General features: G+C 34.0%; 1 protein-coding gene and 1 pseudogene across 3 annotated transcripts in view; one reads left to right on the top strand and one right to left on the bottom strand.

Moving 5' to 3' along the window:
- LOC129949971 (uncharacterized) overlaps positions 1-23,141 on the top strand; it is a 286,002-nt gene that overhangs the window by 17,552 nt on the left and 245,309 nt on the right. The gene's annotated exons all lie outside the window — the stretch shown is intronic.
- Positions 13,031-14,954, bottom strand: LOC129950375 (glycogen debranching enzyme-like; annotated as a pseudogene).

Genomic DNA, 23,141 nt, shown 5'->3' with positions numbered 1-23,141 from the left:
CCCGATATTGTCTTAATTCTACACATTTCTGGAATAGCTCAGATATCGCCAATAGAAACGATTTTAATAAGCACATGCTCAAGGGGATTTTTGATACCCTTATTATGAAGGGACACAGTGTGAACACTAGGCCCACAGATGAGTGTTATAATCAAGCTTTTGGCGTATATAAGTCTTGTAGTCAAATGAAAGGGGGGATACACTTCTTGAATGGCTGGAGCAGTATATCTCGCCTTAACGATGCCAGAGACAGCATTGGATTTATGAAGCATTAAATTCCATGCGGTTTTTATTCCCCATTGTATCATAGTGCTTACGTTGGAATTTAATGAGCCTATCATATTTTGTTGTTGAAGCACCATATCCGAAGAGGAGGGTGGCGAGTCTGGAAACAAATATGAAAAGCTGAGAGCGTTAGCGAAACAATGTATTGGATTAGAAGATGCAGACATGAGGTCATTTTTAAGAATGAGAAAGAGTGTTGGAGATAAAATAGAGCCCTGAGGCACACCAGCATTTGTTTTATGATTTTCAGACTTTAATCCATCCAATACTACTTGTTTTGAACGATTTTAAAGGTAATTACTAATCCAATGAAGCAGGGGTTCATGAAAACCGAAAACATGTATTTTTGATAAGAGAGCCTGATGCCTAACCTTATCAAATGTTTTCGAAATATTAACTGCAATAATCTTACTTTCTTCAAAGCGATGTAAAGATTTTCTCCACTGTTCGGTGAGATAAATTATGAGATCACCATTGGACCTATTGCTTCGAAAGCCTGACTAACGATCAATAAGAAGCTTTCTATTTTCGAGATATTTCTTAAGTTGATAATTAATCAGCGTTTCCATGACCTTGGAAAGAAGGAACGTAAGTGCATTTGGTCGGTAGTTAGAGGTTGAGGAAGATTCGGAAAGAAACCTGAGGAGTAGGACAGATGAGAAAGCTTACGGAGTGATTTTGCCAGCGTTCAAGAACGCATCTTTAAAACAATAGCGAGGAGATACCATAAGACCAGTGGACTTAAGTGTATTTAAATCTCTAAGGATTTTTGGTTCCAGAGAACGACTAACTCGCTCAAGTACAGACGAAGTCATAACTCTCACTGTCAGTGTCTCATTGACAACGAGCTCATTTTTTTAACAAATTACCAAAAATTCTTACTGTCTTTGGGACATTTCAGTATTTGTCGTCATAGTTTTTGGTCATGCAAAAATTTGGTCCTTCGAATATGGGGGTTATAGGCCTTCCTGGCTTGTTTGAACTTTTTCCGGCTTTCTTCGGTAGGGTTGGCCTTATAGCAACGGAAACGAAGAAGTTCTTTTCTTAACTGGACAGTGTTGACACAAGAAATGTACAGATATAACACATGGATCAGATGTGCCTAGAGGACATAGAAAACATACAGTGTATTTATCATGGTCAGAGCGAAGAAACAAGTTAAGAGTGTGCTCTACTCGACCTTCTACGTCCGATAATCTGGTGGGCTTGTTGACCAACTGAGTTAGGTGCTTCTATCGGGTGTTGTCTGGCCTGAATGTTGAAGCCATGAAGAATTGTGTACATTGAAATTACGCGTATTTGTATTTGTAAATTTCGTAAGTCTTAAAATCCGAGCTGTTTCCTTTAAAAAATCCCATTTTGTACTGATTTTTCTTAATTTGTTTGCCCATTTAAATTTTGTATTCATGACACAGGGTGGGCATGGTTACTTTCTTATTTTAAAATATTATAACACAAAAAGCTTTGGAAATGTTGATTTATTTGGTTTTAAAAACAACATCTCGGAGGTGCAAAATGTGAAATTGTGGTGAAATTGGTCCGAGTTTGAAATTGGTTTCCACTTTTTCCAGCATATCTATGCGTGTGTCGGCGATAGCAGCACGAATATTATTTTTAAGATGATGAAAGGTCTTTAGACAATCAGTATATACCAACGTTTTAAGGTAGCCCCACAGGAAAAAATCACATAGGGCTAAATCTGGCGATCGTGCAATCGAGAGATGAGCCGTTCGGGGAAGTGTTCACGCAAAGTATTCATTGACCTTCTTGCCGTGTGAGCTGTGCCATTCTGTTAAAACCACACTTCTCCTACATTTATTTGTTCAAGTTTGGGCAGAAAAAAATCCACAATCATGCTAACATAACGATCAGAATTGGCCGCAACTGCTCTTTTGTTCTCTTCCAAGAACCACGCGCTAATAATGCCATTTCTGGATATTGTACACCAAACGTTCACATGTTCTGCAGAGGCTTTCGGGATTTCGGGGTTCCAATATCGCATGTTTTGTTTCTTCACACATCCTGAAATATAGAAATCTGCCTCGTCACTAATGAAAACAAAAGCGTTCTGAGGCAGGTTTTCGAGGAAGGCTTCACATGTTTTTTTTTGCGCAACATAATCGCGCGGATTTAGTTGTTGAACCACTGCCAATTTGTGTGAGTGAAAAATCCCTAAAGCAGCCGAATGTTTGTGTGCAGATTGCCTAGGTGATTTCAAAATTGCCGCCCTTACCCTTTCGATGTTTTTTGGCGTTCTGACGGTAGTGGAAACTCCATTATGTTTCTTCTGCACACTACCGGTATCCCTGAATGTGTCCACTAAAAAACAAATCGATTTTCGATCAGACACATGACCTGCAGGTGCTATATTGAAATGGTTTCTGAAAGCACGCTGAATTGCGATGATCGAACGGCTGAAAGAAAAGTAGGCCTCCACGGCTAACGCGCGCTTTTGCTTTATACACTGCATTATTGACATTGATTCATAACGAAAACCTGAGATAATGTATTTCAAACAACCCATAAACCAACGCTCTACTGTTAATAGCCGCTCAGTTGCTAGAGTTTCAAATAAGGAAGTAGCCACGCCCCACCCTGTTCAAACATTTTTTGAACAAATTTCAATATATTTAAATTAAATAAGTATCAAAAACATATTTAAAATATTTTTAATTCCCTAAAATGTCTCTTTTGTATTTTTAAACAACATATTCGTCCAATTTGTGTCAAAATCAGAATATTTCAATTTATTTACAACGATGGCAAATAAAATATTTAAAACAAAAAATCAAATGTGCAACAAAAATTAACTCTGTTTTTTTTTTTATTTGTTTTTGTTCACTCTAAAGCTTTGGTTTAATATCATTTCCACCACAAAGCCATAATGATTCTCTTTGTGGTTAAATGTATCGTCAACATTCATTAAACCATCAAAACCATTTTGATGAATTATATTGTGGAAAGCGAAAATTCCAACATGTTTTTCTTTTATAATAAATTATATGTACGCAATGTATAAGGAATGCACTGAGTTAATTAAATTTATTTTAATGATGTGTTGGTGGATGGCGGTATGGTAAATAACAATCAACGGTTAATTTAAAACAAAAAAATAAAAATGGACGTGATAATTTTCTTTTCACTGTTTCTGTTTTTTTTTGTTTTAACTCAATTTAATTTAAAATTCTTATTTAAATTTGTTTAAGCAATTAAGAAAGTAATTATAAGGGTAGGGTTTCTGTTGCTGTTTTGAAATTATTGAACACATATTTTTTCTTCAAGCGCTAGGCCTGCCCAACCACATGCGAACAGAACAAAGTCAGGTGTTTTAATGTACAAAAGGAAAGCAAATATTAATTATTTTCTATTGTATGAATGAATTTATACTCGGAGTTAGCAATTCATTTATTAATAGTATTTGAGCAGAATTATTGAAAAGTTAATTGATTTTCAAAAAAAAAGTTTGTTTGCTTTTTTTCTTTTTTAAAAAAACATGTTCAAAGGTACAAAAGAACAAAATAAACACACATTTTTTTTTTTGTAAACTTTGATAGTATTAAATTGGTTTCGTTAATCAATTGACACATTTTTAAAGAAATCATTACTAATTTATTAATAAAGTAGAATGTTTGTGTTAAAAATTATTTAAACATTTGTTAATTCAAATTCCAAGTAAATTGTCATGAAATAAAAACCAATTGGTAGGAAACTTTGTTTGAAATTGACAGCACTTTGATAATATTTTTAATCAACTGTTTATTTTTGATTTTAGATTAATTTTTGTGAAATGACGAACTGAAAATGAGTGTAAAAATTCACAAATCAAACATCATCAGCGTTATTTTTGACCTTAAGCAAAAAGATACCCAGAAAATATTTTAAATTAAATGCAAGTTTTCACGAACCTGCTAATAAATCCAAAAACTACTCGAATGTTTAGCAATACAACCTATATTTTTTAATTTAAAAATATTCTTGCTAAAAACTTGATTGTGGAAATTAAAATGTCATTTAAATTCTCATAAAAAAGCTTATTAATTAAATTGTTTTTTTTTTTTTTCGAAAATCGTTAGAGCTTTTATTAATTATCAACTCAAGTTAATTTTTTATAACATTTTTTAACTTTAAAAACAAAAAGTTTTTTTTTAAAATACAAACAAAAATTTTACATATTTGATCAATAAACATTGTCTTGAAAATATAAAACCTTGTTCAGAAAAATACATTTTTTAATCAGTTATTTAACACATAAGTAAATTTAGGCAAACAATTACGGTTTCTTGGGGTAACCTTCTAAAAAGATACAAAATATATTTTGCTTGTAATGAAGAAGTTAAGAAAACAATTTTTAGAGAAAATTTCATACGAATTTCGAGCAAAAAATTTGTTGTTAAAGAAGCAGAAGAGGAGGACCAAATTAAAATAAAATTGTGCATTTAGGCGTATACGCAATATTTTATTATGTTTGTTTTTGAAAATTAAGTTGGTTATGTATAGGGTGATTTTTTAGCTATTATCTTTTTGCAACACAGCTGACGCACGTTTCCTGTTTTGTTTCACTGTCAAACCTCCCCAGTTTGGTCTATAATTAAACAATGAATCATCTTACAAACGAACAACGCTTGCAAATTATTGAATTTTATTATCAAAATGCGAGCTCTGTTAAGAAAGTTTATCACGCGCTTCTTCCATTTTATTGTGTTTATTGACGAAGCTCAATTTTATCTAAATGGGTAGGTAAATAAGCAGAATCGTCGATTTTGGAGTGAATATCAGCCAGTAGCATTGCAAGAACTATTAATGCATCCGGAAAAAGTCACAGTTTGTTGCGGTTTATGGGCTGGTGGCATCATTGGATTGTACTTCTTCGTGAGATGATATCCAACTTTTTTTTTGCCCAAAATGCAAGAGTTTAATTTGCATGACATGTGGTTTCAACAAGATTTCACGTTCGGGACCAGTCATTTGGCCGCCTAAATGGTGCCATTTAACGCCTTTAGACGGCTCCAGAAAATTACGCCAGAATTTATTTTGGAAAAAACGCCAGAAAATTCTTCATACAAAATTCTGGCTTTTTTTTTCCTAGGAAAAAATCCCAAATTTGTCTGACAAAATTTCGGAATTTCAGGCATTTTTTCCTAAAAATTTTCTGGCGTTTTTTCCATTTTCAGAAATGAAAAAAAGGCAAAAAAAAAAGCCAGAAATTAAATTTTTGGCTGTTTTTCCTTTTCATGTTTAGGAAAAAACGCCAGAAAACTGTATTTTGTATGAATTGTTGTAATAAATAAACAGTTTTAATACACATTCTTTGTCTCTATCATCTATTGTAAGAAATTTTGTTTAGTTGCTTTCGCGATATCATCATTGACACTTGACGTAGTGAAAAAGAAACATGCACCGTTGTGTTGTTGCCGTGCAGACATATGAAAGTATGCGCGGAGTGCAACTTAAAGTTGCAAGCTCAAGCAGTTGCAGATTCAAACGAAAATTACATATGTTTGCAACTTTACATTTAGTAAAAATATGTTGTTCTTTTCTATTTTTTTAAATAAATTGTTACAAATACAAAAAATTATTGAAAACTTTAGTAAGTTTTTGCGTAGCAGCCACGCCGTAACCGCGCCGGCCCGCGCCACGTCCGCAACGCCATGGCCACGTGCACCGGGCCGCGCTGCGCCCGCGACCGCCCCCCCCCACGCGGGTGCATGTCAGGGGCTGTTTTTTAATGTTGTGATAAAATGTCTACAATATTGACCAAGTAGCGACTTTTAAAATGCAAAATATTTTCTGGCTTTTTTTCAAAATTGATATTAGGAAATTAGGCCAGAATATATCAATTGGTTTTCTGGCCTAGTTTCTGGCGTTTTTTCCAAAAAAAAAATTCTGGCGTAATTTCCGGGAGCCCTTTAGACTATTATTTGTGGGGCTTCAATTGACGTTTCAATTTTGAAGCATTTATTCGGGAGATACCAGCCGAAATGTTGGAAAGAGTGTGCCAAAATTGGACTAAACGGATGGACCATTTGTGGCGCAGTCAAGGTTAACATTTGCATGCAATATTTTTGAACTTTAAATTATATGAACCCAACTATCGATTCAAATAAAGATTGTATGCATTTTTCTGAATTCTCTGTGTTAAAAAACTTTCCTTTAGCTTTTAAAAAATCACCTTTTACAATAAAGGTAAGTAAAAATTTAATTTTATTTCAAATAGATAATTGTTTTACAAGATGATAGACCGCAAATGACCTCAACGCTTACCTGATCGAAAAAATGTTCATTGCGGTCTAAAGGGTTCAAGTTGGGATCGACTCAATTATTGTCATTATGGAATTTCTCAATCCAGTCAAATTTCTGGGTTTCGTTTAATAGACTTCCCGTTTGATATAACCCTTAAAAAAAAGTATGGTGTAGTCAGGTCAGGTAAAATTGGTATCAAAATTCGCAAACACGTTCACCATCTTCATAATTGTCAATTTATTTGAGTGAGTACCACCTAACTCCCGTCTATAAATTCCCTTTGGACGGAAATGACAGACTTAAAGCATGGCAACTTTGCACTATACAAATTCTTTTTTCAGTATCCAAAGCATTCATTTTGATAAGTCTAAATAGTTACCTGTAATACAAAAAAAAATAAGATTTTGATGCGTCAAAAATTCTACGATTAATACTCAGTATAAAAAATAACGTTTTGAGAAAAAACACTATCAAAGTTTAAAAAATAAAAACTTTAAGAAACACTACACAACAGAATGAAGATCAAACGAGGCTTCTAAGCTGTAATATCTATTATATGCAGCAGAAAGTGAATATCAGAAGCCCTTTATTCAAATCTAAGAAGCCCATTTGTTTTATTGTTTTTTATTTATCTAAATAAAGTTTTTACAATAGTATCTACGAAGCCGAAGCTTGTCTGCAGAAGAATATTTTTCAATTATGTATATTAAAATGAAAGTAAGCAAAGTTTTGGATTTTATATAAAGTGTAATTTCAAAGTTCCAATTTAAACAAAAAAAATATGTATCGATTAAAATAAAATATGTATAAAATTTTAATTTGTAAAATTAATGAATTTGTTTTTTAAAGTTTTGAATCATGACATTTTCTCTTGGTAGTCCGTTGATTATACTTGTTACGGTAAGTTGAAGTTTACGTCTTCCGTAGTTGTTGTAGTTTCTTGGTATCTGAAACATTCCTTGTGCACGTCTTCCAGTATTGAGTTGGTGTTGAATTGGTTGTTCGAATCGGTTATCGCTAAAGTATTCTACTATTGTTGTCATCTTAAAAATATCTTCAACTTGTAGTTGCTTAAAAAGTATGTCATAAGTTTGTTGATAGTTGTTGTGTATAGCTGTATTTTGTATTTTTTGATAATATGGCCTTTAGCTGCATTACCCCAAGCAAGTATACCATATCGTATCCTAAATTCCATCAACGAGTAATACACTTGTTTTAAAACATCGTGGTTAGTGTGGTATTTTAGATGAGAAAGTGCAAACATCGCTTTCTTTAGGTCCACCCTCAATTTGTCTACGTGTTTATCCCATAAAAAGTGACTCTCTATTACTACTCCCAAAAACATGTAGTTGTTTACTAATTCTGTAAATAAATCTTTTGTTTTGTCGGTTTAAACTGTGGACTTCTGATATGTATCATTTTTGATGCATTTATTACCAAGCCGTTGTAGTGACATTATCTAACTGCCATGTTGAATTCTTCTTGAATTATCTTTGTTGCCGTATCAAGACAACTATGGCGAACGACAAGAGCCGTATCATCAGCAAAAGCGAAGAAAATATTCTGTTTGAGCAGTCGTAGCAATTCGTTAGCGTTTTTTTTTTGTTTTTTTTTTTTTTTTTTTTATCCGATGGAAATCTTCAAAAGACAATCGGTAAGAATCGGTACCGAGTAGTGTGGGACTCTTACCGCACTAAAACCACCGGTGAATCAGGACCAATCTATGAAAGATCGACAAATGATTTTTATTTCTTAATTTTTAAATCGCATTGGGGGAAGTTTAAGGTTATAACACTTTCCCGTAGCTTTTAGCCCATCAGCTCATGAGGCTTGGTTCTTCTTAATCTCCGAACATTGTCTCGTACATTTAATACGGTCTCCATTTCAGAGTTAGTATGACTTTGCAGTCGCTGATTGTGTGATACAGCGTGTTTCTTAACCACTTCTGTAATCATTTCAATTTGAAGGTCACAATGTAGATCGCTATTTCTTATATACCAATGGGCATTTATTATTCCACGAAGGACCTTGCTTTGGAATTTTTGGATGGGTTCAGCATTTGTTTTCTTTGTACAGCCCCATAGTTGGATGCCATATGTCCAAACGGGTTTCAATACTTGCTTATATAACATTAGTTTGTTCTGGATAGATATGTCAGAGTTCTTTCCCATTAACCAGAACATTTTTCTGTACTTCAAGTTTAGTTCTTCTCTTTTCTTTTTGATGTGTTCTTTCCATTTAAGCTTTCCATCCAAATTCATTCCAAGGTATTTGGCGGTATTGGAGTAAGATACTTCTGTACTGTTTATAAAAATTGGAACATTGTTTATGTTTTTGTTTGTAAAGTTTATATGCGTCGATTTTGTTTCGTTTAATTTGATACACCATTTGTGCGTCCAATCACTAACTTAATCGACTGCATTTTGCAATTTTTGTGTAGCCTTCGTAACGGATTTATCTGGCACCAATATTGCAGTATCATCAGCAAAGGTGGCCATGATAGCGTTGATGTCCACTGGAATATCCCTTGTATATAACAGATACAGGGTTGGTCCTAGGACACTTCCTTGTGGTACACCGGCTTTAATTTTCTTAAGTTCCGAGTAACTTTGGTCGTACTGTACTCTGAAGAGTCGGTTCGTAACGTAGGATTTCAGTATTTCGTAGTACTGCCTGGGGAAGTCCCTATGCAGTTTGTACTCAAGTCCCAAGTGCCAAACCTTGTCAAAAGCTTGAGCAACATCTAAGAATACAGACGAGCATACTTGTTTTTCTTCAAGTGCCTTTTCCACAACATCCGTAATTCGATGCACTTGGTCTATCGTGGAATGTTTATTTATAAATCCAAACTGATGGCTCGGAATTAGTCTTCTTTCTTCAATTATTTTGCTAAGCCTTTTAAGTAGCAGTTTTTCAAAAACTTTTGCCATGATTGGTATAAGTGATATTGGTCTGTAAGATGTAACTTCTGTTGGTGGCACATATCTTAGTTTAAGGCATGCGTTTATTATAAATTGGAGTTTCTTGAAGGCTATAAGAGGCATTTCTTTCAGAACCTGAGCAGTTATAAGATCGTACCCTGGTGATTTTTTGTTTGACAACTTATGTTGACACATGCTTCTTACTTCTTTGAGCGTGACAAAGGGTTTTTCACATTCGTTGTTTCTGTCAACAAACTGTAAGTCGAATGCGAGAGAAAAAGAAATAAAATATCCTATCGAAATAAAGGAGTCGATATTGGAAAAAAGAAGAGCTAGAAGAAAATGGCAATCCACGAGATTCCCAGATGATAAGGTAGTTTTTAACTGTCTTAACAACGAATTAAAAAAAATAAGTGTGAGTTTAAAAATGATTCACTAAGTAGATTCCTGAAAAGTCTGACGACGGATGCTTCTACAGAATACTCCTTATGGAAAGCAGCTAAGCGCCTAAAAAGACCTCAGACACAAAACCCGCCGATAAAATCTCAAGATGGTAAATGGATTGGAAACCCGAAACAAAAGGCTGATCTCTTCGCTCAACATCTCGCGAATGTTTTCAAGCCATTTCCAGCAAGCACAGCTACAGTTAGCGTATAAGACAAACAAAATTGGACCCAGTTTAGATCCCTGCGGAACTCCATATCTCAGCACTTTTTCTCACTCGCAGCATCTTTCATTTTAACACAAAATGTTCTGTTTAGCAGATATTCGGTCAGCCAATCAGCCAAAGAGCTACGAATTCCAATTCTAATTAGAGCTTCAATAAGATTTGAGTGATTTAATGTGTCAAATGTCTTACTTAATTACTAATACGTGATGTCTCTTATCTAAACTTTCGTTGAAAGAACGTTTTACGCGAATATGTATGAAACTTGATTTCTTTTCCATGGCCACCACGGGAACGCTTGCAGAAGTCCATACGCTGAACACAATTTTCGATGGTTTTCAAGCACAAATTTTTACGAAGTTTATCAATCGTCACTGGCTTGGTGGCATTCACTATAGACTTGACTAAGTCCCACAGGAAATAGTCTAACAGTGGTGTGAAATTGTACTACTCAGGCGGCTAAGTGACTATGCCATTTCGGAGATAACACGTTTTCCAAACTTGATTTCCAATAAATTGATTGTAACATTTGCTGTGTGACTTGTGGAGCCGTCCTGTTAGGACCACATGTCCTCCAAGTCTATATTATCCAATTGGACTCAGTTATTATTGAACTTTAGCGATCCCCATTAGGAAGAGGAAGTACGGCCCAATGACGCCCTCGGCCCAGAAACCACTCCAAACCGTAATTTTTTCGATGAAAATCCAAATTATTTTCAAGTTGTTGCGTTCAGCCCAATTCACTAATCTACAATGCTTCTGGCGGTCAGACATATTCAGTTCTTGCGTTTATTTAATCTTATAAGGATGTAGGCCAAGATCTTTTCGCAAAATTCGCCACAACGAGCGACGTCACAGAGATGCCCAACGCTCGAAAACGACGTGTGAGCGACGAATTTGGGCTTTCTGCAACTGAAGCCTCAGCGGATTTAACATTCTCCACACTACAGCCACTTCTTTGTCTCACTGGCTCGGGAACATTTTGTACTATGCCCGTGGATTAAAATTTGTCCACTAGACGCTCAGTTGTTGATCTGATAGAACGTCCCTGTTGAAAAACACTGAATTAGTGTATGCAGAAAAATCGATGTAGTAAGTTATAGATTGAACTTTAACTCACAAAACACGGATTTTTTTAAATATCGTTTCAAAATTACACACTCATGCATTTATTCAATTTTCTACAAAATATTTGAATTCACTGCAAAACAAAGGAAAGTTTTCTGACTTTTATTTCTCGAAGAAGCGTGTGACCCTAATAAGACCACACGATCTTGCGATTGGCACATTTAGAATAGACTATGGTCATTGTGGTCTTTTGGAATGTATAAGTATCCAATATTAATGGCAAACCTTCCACCTTACAATGAAAAAAAAAAATAAAATAAATACAAAATACTTTAAAAAATATTTTCTAAAATGTCCTACAACTTAAATTTATTTTTGAAAGCATTTCTTTTATATAAGAATATTTAAATTTTGATCTCCTGAAAAACGTTACAAATTTACTTAAAATAAATTTACCTTTTCCGTCCAAAAACAAGAAAATGCTATAAAAACAAAATTTTAAGTTATTTTTTTCTAAGTTATACCTACTTCACTTCAGAGCTTTCTCTTCTTCTTATTTTGACTTCATATCGTTATAGGTTAATTTGATTTGGCTTTCAGACAAAGTGTCCTCTTTTCCGGCGATGGAAGAAAAGTACTTTACTTTTGCCTGCCAAATTTCTCTATATAAATGTATATACTCCTATATATCCTTTTCCACCACTATTTTCACTTAACACACACAATTTATGCGACTTTTTTGAATACGTGAGTGTTTTCCATTCTAATGTTATGTAACTGGGTCTGTGCAAAATGTGAGCACTTCTTACTTTCTTTAATTTTTAATTTAAGTGAACAAAAGTCAACAAAATCGACAATAACAACATCAAAAAAATAAGTTATCAAAAGTAGACCAGAAATCCCTTTTCTTCAGATGAATATATTTATAAAGATGAGAATGTGAAGTCATATATAAACATCTTAAATTGCTTATAGACTTACTTTATCAAAATTGATCGAAATCGTCATTTTGTTTCCTTTAAATGTCACTTTTTCCCTTTTTCACCTTTTCGACTTCTTTTATTTTCTTTTGTATTCCTTTGAAAAAGATGAGCAACAAAATCGTGATCCTGAGAGATAATATAGACTTGTATATTTTATTGTAAGTCATGATATAAGTTCAAAATAACAAAAAAAACTGACATCCATATCCTGAAGGATACACTACGTTCGTACACCTATTATTCATCACCTTTAGGCGAGTGATGGCGCCAACTTTTTTATTTTTTTGGAAGACGAAAAAAAAACAACTAATAAAAGTAAACCTTGGAAGGTTGAGAGTTAGTCTTTTTTTCTTGTTGTTGTTGACTTTTTCTTGAAATCAAATTCAGAGTGTTTTCGTTGTCGACGTTGACGCCATCATCCTCGAAAAATCAGATTTTTGTGTGCCGGGTGTTAGGGCACAAGCCACAAGGGATCATTTTCTCTTTGTCTGCTATTTTTGTGTGAGTTTTATATTTTTTTTTCTGAACTTTGGGACAAGTTTTTCTTTCGTCAAAAAATCTAACTCGAAAATTTTAACCACAAATATGTTTAATAAGGATACACGTTTTAAGAAGGTTGCTCAAAATATTATCATTATGAAAATAGTAAATTACACAATCAAAAATGTTCGTTCATTTCATTCAATAAATGTGTCACTTGACCTTCCGATAAAAAGTCTTTTCTGAATACTTTCTATACTTTACATGGACATTATTGGAATCCTTAAAATAGTTGTTCTCTGCAAGGTTATGATTGTAGACGCATCTGCAACATATTCAGCTCTACAGTTCTTATCAACCTATAAAATGACTTCATAAAAAAAAAGGTTCGAGATCTACAATAAATCGCCTCCTATATGATGAAGATCATGAAGGACCTTTAGGACAGTAGCAATACTCCAAGCTTGCGATCGACAAGAGTCAAGACAGAAGGCTCCCTTTTCGTTAGTCAACTCAGGTAATCCCCGCCAGTGGGATGTTTGAATTTCTTTTAAGTGCGCTTGAAGGATTTGCCATGTCTCGGCAATAGTCTCAGGGAGGTATCCACATTTCTTGGCGAAAATCAATTTAGCTCTCAAATAGAAACCAATTGGCCAAATCCATTCGGGTCCTTGATAATAGTTTGCTCTGTGCGCAACTGTGGAATCTCATGAATCATCACTGTTGTAGTAGTTTCGACAGTAGTTCCAATCGTCTGAATCGAGTGTCTTCACTCCGAGGAGTCCTAGGAGATGCTTTTTCGCAACTTCAAGTGCTTGCCAAGCATTGAAGGGATTAAAGAGTTCTGGAGCTACAACCATGCCAATCGGGGTAGTTGCAACGCAGTTGAGAGTCAGTCCACTTTTAGGTTGCTCCCAGGGAGTCCTTGTAGATGAGCTTCTTATTGGCCAATGGGCTACGCTCTTCTTTATTAGCAAAGAAGTATTTTTCGAAGTTTTCATGAATGCGATCCGCCCATTCGCCATAGGTATATGTCGTTTTCTCACTACTCTTTCCGTATCTTTCCACAGATCTGTCTGCCTCCTTGCTAAGCTGTTCCATGAATCTCAAATCTGAAACTTGTAGACCGACCATTTCTACAGCTGATCCATCTCGTAGGGTTATTGGTCTGCCTCGGTTGTTGGCTTTTTCCGACGAACCAATTTTGTCCATCCATGTGCCACAGTTTGAAGCATTTCCTCCGAACACAAAGCCAGTGTTGGGGTTTATACCAATTTGATTGTTTAAGCCTTTGTCTTTCATGTGAGCATCAATTTCGTAACCTGCATTACGTTCGCGATACTGCAACCCTTGGAAGTGAACATTCAGTGCTTCTTGCATCACATCGTAAAGGAATTGATCGTGTTCGCCAGGCGAGCAATGTGGAGAATCGTCTGTAGGGAAGGTTCTGGACACCTTGTCCTTGAGAATTTCCTTGCCTTTTGGTGCTTTGCTGATGCACTGTTTGATGCTATGGAGCCACCACCATACGGCATCGTGACAGTGAAGGCGTGGATTAGCTCCACCATCGAGGAGATTAGGAATCAAGCCGTGACGCAAACATTCAGCGAATCCAATGATAATGTAACGAGCTTCATTGAATCTGCCTGTGAGGAAAAGATTACCACGAAGGCCGGTAAATGTATCACGACCCCAATAACGCAAGTAGCCAGTGGCGAAGTGAGGAAGACCGGCTGATAAAGTAACACACTGTTCTGGTGGTGGTGGAGGCAAAATACTTGTACTGAACTTTGGAAAATTGGCTGTCTTGTATGTGGAAAGGAATTGAATGGTGGCCAAGCCCAGCGATTGAGCGAAGTTGCTTCCTTCACAAATAAACTCAGGCATCAAGGAATAGGAATGTTTAACAAGCATGTGATAGACTCAATTGAGGAAAGCATCAAAGTAGCATGGAATTAAATATCTTGGAATTGTCTTCAATGGCTCAAATGGAAGACTCAACCATTTGGCGAGCTTCTTGCAATCCTGGAAACGTCTCAATCTCTGTGAGATGTAATCCATCATCCAATCGCCGTTCCTGAGATTGTCACACAAGGGATGACCCAAATCATTCTTTGGTGCGATATCAGTCAAAATCGGAATAAAGCCTTGCAAACCATAAAAGATGTTTTTAGCGGTTGTTAAATCCTCGATGGGTAAATAGAAATTAATTTGACATTCCTCAGCAAGATCTTGCCACTCTCGATACCAACTGTTTTGATCTTGTATGGCTTTTAAAGCCACTTTTTTCACGACCCGTGAATCATTCATTTTTAAAGCGTTAAGCAAAAAGTCCGCTTGCAAATTCAATGTTTTTATAAACAAAGGAGAGAGACCCGTTTCCAGCATTATTACGCAGTTGGCGTATTTTTCGGCAAATGAAATATTCTTTTTATAAAGTGCGTTAGGAGTTTTTCAACCGAATTGTGATTTTTACATACCCATACCTGCGATCCATATAAAAGTGTGCTATCAGCTACTGCTACAAATTCTTTAAACTTGCTACTATGCGCAATACACTTATTCATGAAGCATTGTCTCCATGTCATATTAATAGCAGTTTTCACCTTAACCATTTTTTCCTTCAAATGTTTTTAAATATTTAAATTATTTGTAACAGTGATGCCAAGGTATTGGTAGTCTCGCACACATTAAATTTTTTCGCGATTATAGCTCCATTTTTCATTTGATGCATTACATCCACCACAATTTTTAATAATCAAAACCTTCAATTTATCTATATTTACTATTAAATTCCATAGCCGACAATGCTGGTAAGCCCTGTTAACCCAGAGCTGCAAAAAGTTTCCGTTGAATGCGCAAACATGACTATATCACTGCTAACAGGAGTGGCTTAATCCGCATCCCTTTTAAACTGACTCCACCCGCCAGGTAGTCTTAAAGGCCATCTATGAATAGTTCAAACAAAGTAGGGCTTAATGTACAACCTTGCCTCACTTCCAATGAGGTTTCAAATTAGTCTGAGAGTTCTTAACCTGTCCATGTATCCGCCTTTGTTCCTCTATATAGGTTATCAAGAACGCGACCAAACTTCAACGATATCCCAAGACTATACGGCTTATAAATAGAATAGTGCACCTCGATCGATTGTATCAAAAGCTGCTTTAAAGTCGATAAAAAATACATACAGCTTTTTTTCTTTGTTTCAAGAAATTCTTTCCCAAACTCCTGAATATAAAAATGTTATCTATTGTTGAATATCCTGGTCTAAATCCAACCAGGAACTTCCTCAGCTTGTTTCCGGTCTCAATCCAACTAAGAAATATGCTTATGCATCATCGTTGTAAATATCTTGTAAGATGCATTAAAAGGGAAATAACTTTATTGGCATCAAATAACGATCCTTTTTTGTGGGATCTAAATATAAAAGCCTCTCGAAATTCATCTGGAGACAATTCTCCCTCCAAAACTACATTAAAAAGTTTCGAAAGGTGCTCTTCGAGCATGAAAGTCCCAAATTTAAAAAAATCCATTCGATCCGGTTGCTTTTCCATCTTTAAGCATCTTCAGCGTGACGTCCAACTCGCTTAATGTAAATGCCCAGTTCAGGGAATCGACTACGAATCCCGGTGCTGCGAATTGCCATTTTGTCGGCGTTATTATAGGATTTAAGAGATCCTTAAATGGGAAAGCATTACATTTAAAGACAGTTTTGTGGGAATAATAAAACGTTTTCCATTCAGCTCCCTAGCCAGTTTCCAAAAATCAGAGGAGTTTTTACAAGATGTTAGTCGGTCTGCTTACTTTTTCAGCATATACCTTTTTTTGTCTTACAAAGCTCTTTAAAATTCTTTTTGGCCTCTATATAAAAACCCTTAAATAATCTTTTTGGTGTGGAGTTACGGAAGATCCTCAACGACGCTTATGATGTTTTAAGAGCTTCAAGACATTCTTCGTCAAACCAGGGTTCATTTTTTGTATTTTCTTCCTTTTTGATTGAATGATTAAGTAAAATAACTTAAGTCGATTAAAGATTATTTGTCAATGTTTTTAATAAAAAAAATCCCACGTAAGTGGACTTAAGATTACATTTATTAAGCAGAATGAAAATTGTGAGAAAATGCAAATCATTGTAAGTGCACATACGACTTTCGAATCAACTGCTATATATTTATATATATTTTTGAGACCAAAACAAAAGAAGCAATAGATTTTATTTTTGAAACGTTTTTAAAGAGTTTTGTAACAAGAGATATTATCACTGCTAAGAGCACGGTATCAGCCAAATAACCAAAGTTTTTCATACATTTTAGCATGACTTATTTTACGTTTGCAATATTTTAATAACTTGCCTCTTTTTGTTTCTGAAAATCAAAATGTAAGGAAAAAATAGAGTTTTGTAAACATTTTCCATTCTTAATGTGCTGTAAAATAAAGAATCTCTTTATTTAACAGTACGTTTAGAACTCAGCCCTATATTGAAGTGATGAGCTTTTCTGAAAGTGTAAGTATTACTGTTGAATAGTTTTTTTTTGGTTTGGGGGGGGGGGTGTGGTTTCAATTGTCTAATTTGACAAGCATAATTGTAAAAATATTGATAAAATAGAGAAAGATTTATTACATAACGACGCTTTTCAAGCCACGTTAAAGACTCTGTTATAGTTCTATCACCTATCATTAGCAAAGCTCTTTTTTAGAGTCTATTGAAGAGATTTCAATTTCTTTAAGGATCACCTTTTCAAATATTCGAGTTTTAATTCAAGTTTAAGGTAAATAATGGATTTGTAAATTCCATCCATATCACAAGTGTTGAAAAATTGATTTAATTGTCGTAATAATCTAAAGCACGAAGCTCCATTTTCTGATTTTGTGATCTGTAATACTAAAAGTTGATACGTTTCTTCGATGCAAGTGCAGCTTATGAAGCTGTATGGAAAGTGGGTTACATTTTAACGGAGGACCAGAAGCATTGAAGTTTTGAAACATTAATTGCTTATGTACATATGTATATATATTCTCAACAACTTATCGAATTCTATCTTTAAGATCTTGAATTTATTATGGATCATTCAGTCCCAACGAAAACAGTCTAAAGGAGTTAAATAACAAAATAACCCTAAGCTGCCACATAGCGGCCACAAGGAGTAACTCATTACCCCATGATGAAAACCGTAAATAAACAAACTACTTCAATATCTTTCATGGTTTTAGAGAGTTAATTTAATTTCGATTTAAGAAACAATCATATTCGTATTGAAGAACGGTTCCTTTCGCACTGAGCTAACTAATTACCCTAAGCCAATGAAACTAACCCTCAAAGCAACGACATGCGTTTTTTGGCTTACTTTGTAGGGAAGTCACTTCTCAATCTTGCCACCTGCCAACATCAGATGCCATTTGTTGTTTTAGTTTAAAACCTCTAATTCCACTTTTTTTAAGCCTGGGGCATCGAATCACTATGCATGGCCACTAAGATTAAAGTCGTCCATAATAAATAAGATATGTAGTACCCGTGGCATGATGGTTAGTGCGTTGGACTGTCATGCAAGGGGTCTTGGGTTCAATCCCTGCCTGCGCCACCTTAATTTAAAAAAAATAATTTTCGCGGGTACTGCCTCTTGCGAGGAATTGCCAAATCCTTCAAGAGTAATTCTTGTCATGAAAAAGTGCTTTCTCAAACTAGCCGTTCGGATTCGGCATAAAAAATTGTAGGTCCCCTCCATTCCTGACAACATTACTCGCACACTGGAATGGTTGAGAGTTGTAAGTCACTAGGCCCTGGTTCACAACGGACTGTTGCGCCACCCCATTTGATTTGATTTTGATTGAGAAATAACACACTCAAAACTCTGCTGATTAACGTTATCTGAAGATAGTTTCTGAATGAAAATTATATTCAGTTAAAAAAAGATACGGCATTGATGTTGATCAACAAGCTTGAGTTATAGCAATAACTGAAGCCTTAAAACCAAAATCTTTATATGAACTATTGAAATTCCTAGTTCGAAAGATCGAAACGTGACCGAAACTGGCTTTTCGTCAACTCTACGGACCACATATGGAATATTCTCAGTTCTTGAGCAACACAATGTTTCAATTTTCAACATCACTCACTTTGTCCCGATAGCTCAAATTTGTTCAAAAGTTTGACCGTTTCTTCACGACCGACGGCTTTTGTTTTGCCAACATATAAATGCTAAATCTTCACGACTTTTGTAGTAACTTTTCAAAATGTTGATGTCTTAGCATCATTTTTACTAGAAATATGCTTAAAGATTACAATTTCAAAAGTGATATCTGCTCTAATGACGACGTGCTATTCAAAATAAAAAAAAATTATTGTAAAACCCTTCTTAAGAAATCCTCAAACACTTATATTGATTTAATTTTCATTTAAACATAATTCCGAGCCTTCAGTTTTTCACAAATTGTATTTGAATATCATTAAAAATTATTAACAACTTAACCAAAATTTTCAAAAACTTAAAATTTCGAAACAATTCAAATTTAGTTTTGCCTTAGTTTTGAAAAAGATGCCTGTAAGATTTTTTTTTCTTATTTCTTTAGCTTGAATGATTGTTATTTCAAGAAACAAAAGTAACGGAATAATAATTTCTTGTTTTTTAGGAACTCAAAAACTTTTTTTATATTTTAAGCGTATTTTTAAGACAACGTCACGTTCATCTTTTGGAAGATATATTTGAAGTTCATAAAACTTGTTCATGTTTTCGATTTTTTTGAGCAATTATTTGCAACCCAATCGAGGTCATAACAAGTTTCCCATTCTTTAGAAAACCCAATTCTTTTTATCTTTTATTTTTAGGAGGATCTTAGAATTTAGATAGAAAAATGAATGAAGGTAGATAAATAACTTGGTTTAGAAATATATATTTTTACTTCAATTTAGTTCTTCCATCATCGCAAATAGAATACTCGTACCCTCCTCAAGCTTATTGCCATTTGGACTAGAAAAATGTCTAAATTTCCATATTGACTTGCTCTTTTTCTTTCTTTACTCAGTTTTTCAAATAATACATACATACATATATATACATATATATGCATACATACATAATTTTATTTCTTTTATAGAATTTACAAACAAAAAAACGTTAAGGATCTATCAGATTTGTTTTTATTTTATATATATTTTTAAGATATTTTGAGTGTGCGGCAATTGAGAATACATTAAGTGGTGGCCTTTATATTGGTTAGGGCAAATAGCTTCGTTACGTATACAATATACATATATTGTGTATGTGTTCATATATTTTATTATTGATTTCACTTAATGCCTTCAGAAAAAAAACACACACACATTTTTGTCTGCTCCTGGCAAATTATCAATAGCTGAGTTTTTGAAGATTTTTGAAAAGCTATTTGTTATGTTCGTGAAAATGATGGCACAAGGATGTGAAATGATGGCACTTTAAGTTGTTATATCTGACGCAATGTGAACTTATATATGTATGTAAGTTTATTTTGCATTTAACTTTTAAAAGCTGATTGAGTGGTATTTTTTTTATTTTGTTCTTTAAATAAATTTGACATTGGCTGCGAATGAAGTATAATTTTTCAAATCAAAATAAATTCAATTAGCTTTAAATTAATTCAAAATAAATGTACATAAATATACATTTATGGAGCTTTATTAATATTTCGGTCCTAAAAGTAAGAAACAGTGCGGGTTTATCATTTTTTTTTAATTTTTCAAATCTATGTTTCAATTAAATATTTTTCGAATATTCAAAATTTGTTTACGAATGTCTGTTTTTATAAAAGTGAACTTTCAAGCGAAATTAAAACATCGAAAATCTCAAATACAATGCTGGACTGCGGTACACGAACTCCCAACTCTATTTTAAAATAAAAAATAAAAGGAGACTTGAATGCGACCCACACTGATAACTTCCCATCCCGTCTGTCGATTTGTCTTGTTTAAAAGTTTGTAGGTTATCATGTTGTTGTTTGTTTAATTATTCTTACAAATTTTAAAATTACTAACAACATTTCTCACATAAAGAAATAGTCAAGTTTGAAAATCAAGTTTTGCTAAATAGATTTTTTGTCGAAAACAATTTGTTACCAATTTTAGTAGCATGTCTTAAATTTTTACAAATTGTATGAATGAAATTAATTTGAACGATATCAAGAAACGAACATCAATTTTTACCAAATTTGCGTACTATTTTTTGTAGATTTTATTTTTTTATAAAAAAACTGACTGTTAGATCTTAATACAAAAAATCACTGAATTTCGATAAAAATATTTTTTTTAAGTTGAAAAAACATTTGATCGAAAATCAATTTTTACCAACTTTTGTTAATTTTTTTTAGGATTTTAATTTTTTGTATAAAAACTGTCAATTCGATTTTTCTAAAAAATTAACCAGATGTCAAAAATATTTTCTTAGAAAACCTATTTTATTAGAGTTTTTCAAATAAGTTTAAACTAAATTGTAAAGAGTGGTTTAATTTTGAGGGCCGATAGTGAAAGTAAATCAAACATAAATGTCAAGTCTTTTTCGGCATTTTATTTGAAATTTTGCAATTTCAGATTAGTTCAATTTAAACCAGGCTTATTGTGAAAATGGTCGTTATTTTTTCAGACAAAAGTTCGTACAAGCCTAATCCAACTCGTCCTAGTGGTCGTTAATAACAATTGCATCTCTCACACTCATCGTGGACGGACATTATGCGTACAGACTTCCATTAACACGCTTCCACAGTGCAATTGACTCAAGAACTTAAGTCGAGTCGTCAATGGTCAGAATGTTGGCAAGAAACTGCAAGAGAGGATGACCAATTTTTGAAGGAAATCATCTTCAGTGATAAACTGATGAGGAACACGTTGACCTCAGTTGATTCATCAATAAGCCCTATTTGCATCCACAAAGAGTGCAGTTTATTAGCTGGAGGCATCTTCGAGCCGTATTTTTTCCTCAATGAGGCCAGTCAGGCAGTTTCTTTGATAAACGGTATTCGCTACCGTGAGATAAAAACGAACATTTTATATCCAAAAATTGGAAGATATCAATTTTTACAATATGGCTCGTTTCACACTACACGGTTTTGACCGTACGGCAAAAAACCGGACGGCATAAACCAGATCAATGTCTAATTCCATCATTATACGGTTTTAACCGTACTATAAAACTTGATATATGCAGGGTTCCTATGCTTGTGCTTGTGTCTTGAAGTGGCTGATCGAACTCTGCCACATTTGCATTTCGTCACGTATGCCACTAATCTTATCGCGCCGTCCGGCTGGCGTATACTGTAGCATAAGACGGTAGCTACACGGCCGGCGTGCCGCCGGCATTTTACCGTGGCCGTATAATATGAAAGTATATAAGCCATTTTTTCGCGCCTCTAACAAAATTTCGTCGTCCGGTTTTTTGCCGTACGGTCAAAATCGTGTAGTGTGAAACGAGCCTATGTGGTTTCAACAGGTCCGTGCCACTTGCCACACAGTTAACAAAACGATGGTTATTCTATATTACGTCGTTGCAATGTTAATTGGCCGTTGAACTTCTTTCTTTATGAAAGGTGTACGTCAATAAGCCAGCAATAAATCGGAAGCAAAAGTATTAGATAATTCGGCACATTAACGTCATCAAAAATTTGGTCCATCGGATGGAGATGTGCTGCCAAGGTAACGGCTTAAATTTTGTTCTAAACATAACTGAACCATCCCAAAATTATTAAAAAAGGCTGCGAAGCGACCCACACTGATAACTTTCGATCCCGTCTGTCGATTTGTCTTGCTCAAAAGTTTGTAGGGTTGGTTTAAAAAGTTTTTTGTTAAATTATTCTTAAAAAATTCTAAATTACCAACAATATTTTTCATATAAGGAAATAGTTAAGTTTTAAAATCTACTTTTGTTAAATAATTTTTTTTATAAGTAGCTTTTCCTAAAGTTTTACAAATTGAATGAATGAAATTAATTTTAGAGATATCAAGAACCGAACATAATTTTTTCCAAATTTGAGTACTATTTTTTGTGTATTTTATTTTTTTATGAAAAAACGGATTGTTGCAGTTTTATAAAAAAAAACACTATTGAATATAGAAAACAATATTTTCTGTGAAGTAAAAAAAGTTTCAAGACAATTTGTTTAATTTTTGAGAAGAAGAAAATAAGTTTTTAACAAGTTTTAGCATTGTTTTGTTATATTTTGTAAAAAAAACCGGCTATTAAATTTTTCTCAAAATTACACCGAATGTTGACAACTATATTTTTTAAAAGACAAAAGCAGTTTAAAGCCAATATCTCAAAGTTTTGAAAAAGATATTTAAGTCAAAAACCAAATTTTAAAAACTTTTATTATTTTTTTTTAGGTTTTTAATTTAAAAAAAAAAACCTTTAATTAGATTTTTCTCAACATTTTTCTGAATGTTTTAAACTATATTTCTTATAAGTGAAAACTAGTTGAAAGCCATAATCTGAAAATTTTGAAAAGAGATTTGAGACGAAAATCATTTTTTACCAACTT

The sequence above is a fragment of the Eupeodes corollae genome, chromosome 3 (assembly GCF_945859685.1).
Source record: "Eupeodes corollae chromosome 3, idEupCoro1.1, whole genome shotgun sequence".
NCBI classification, from domain to species: Eukaryota; Metazoa; Arthropoda; class Insecta; order Diptera; family Syrphidae; genus Eupeodes; species Eupeodes corollae.
This window is presented reverse-complemented; position numbering and strand designations above follow the sequence as displayed.